The 717-nt window shown below is 47.7% G+C and overlaps 1 non-coding gene across 1 annotated transcript; it reads left to right on the top strand.

Annotated features, from left to right (window-relative positions):
• The first annotated feature begins 410 nt into the window (after positions 1–410).
• Positions 411–489, top strand: trnai-aau (transfer RNA isoleucine (anticodon AAU)). The gene has a single exon. It is a non-coding gene; the product is annotated as a tRNA-Ile (tRNA).
• The last annotated feature ends 228 nt before the right edge of the window (positions 490–717 follow it).

The raw sequence follows: 717 nt of genomic DNA, 5'->3' as shown, positions 1-717 counted from the left end.
GAGCAGAAAGAACCCCACTGATCGATTACAATTCAAATGCATTCGGCATAATGTTCGTAGAAGTTAATCAGCAGCACATAACCCTGACTCCAAAGGTCTGTGAGTATCCAGAAGAACAGTGAGCGATCGTTGAAGGTACGGTTCTCCAGACGAAATTTGTCAACGTGAGAAGCTGCAGCTGAGCTGGTGGCGTTGCGATTGAAATTGCATGCGTCCGGACATTGTGCTTAATTTTAGATATCAGAGCAAATGGTTAACTCGAGTATGCGCGTTCGGAAAAGTAATTTTTTTTTGTTGAAAAGCTTTGCAACGAAAGGAAATACTTCAGACTATCGTGCGATCGATGAGAAGCAGAAAATGTAGAGCAGCCGTGGTTGTGAGCACCGGCATTTGCTTTCGCTGGGACGCCAGCGTTGGTCGGTTAGCTCAGCTGGTTAGAGCGTGGTGCTAATAACGCCAAGGTCGTGGGTTCGATCCCCACACTGCGCTTGTGTGGTTGCTGTGTTTCCAAACAACGTGCTCCACAAAGCCGGAAGCGCCCTCTGCGCAATAAAACATTTGACAGACTTAGACGCACGACTTGATCGCCGTACCCGTGATGACTGGTGGATGTTGCCTGCAGCAAAACAACCTGTCTCAGTTGTTTTCACCAACAAATGCAAAACATGAAATATGTGCAGTATTAGGCAGACCTGGCACCGTCTCGGAGGAGAACCA

The sequence above is a fragment of the Chiloscyllium punctatum genome, chromosome 4, assembly GCF_047496795.1.
Source record: "Chiloscyllium punctatum isolate Juve2018m chromosome 4, sChiPun1.3, whole genome shotgun sequence".
Taxonomy (NCBI): domain Eukaryota; kingdom Metazoa; phylum Chordata; class Chondrichthyes; order Orectolobiformes; family Hemiscylliidae; genus Chiloscyllium; species Chiloscyllium punctatum.
This window is presented reverse-complemented; position numbering and strand designations above follow the sequence as displayed.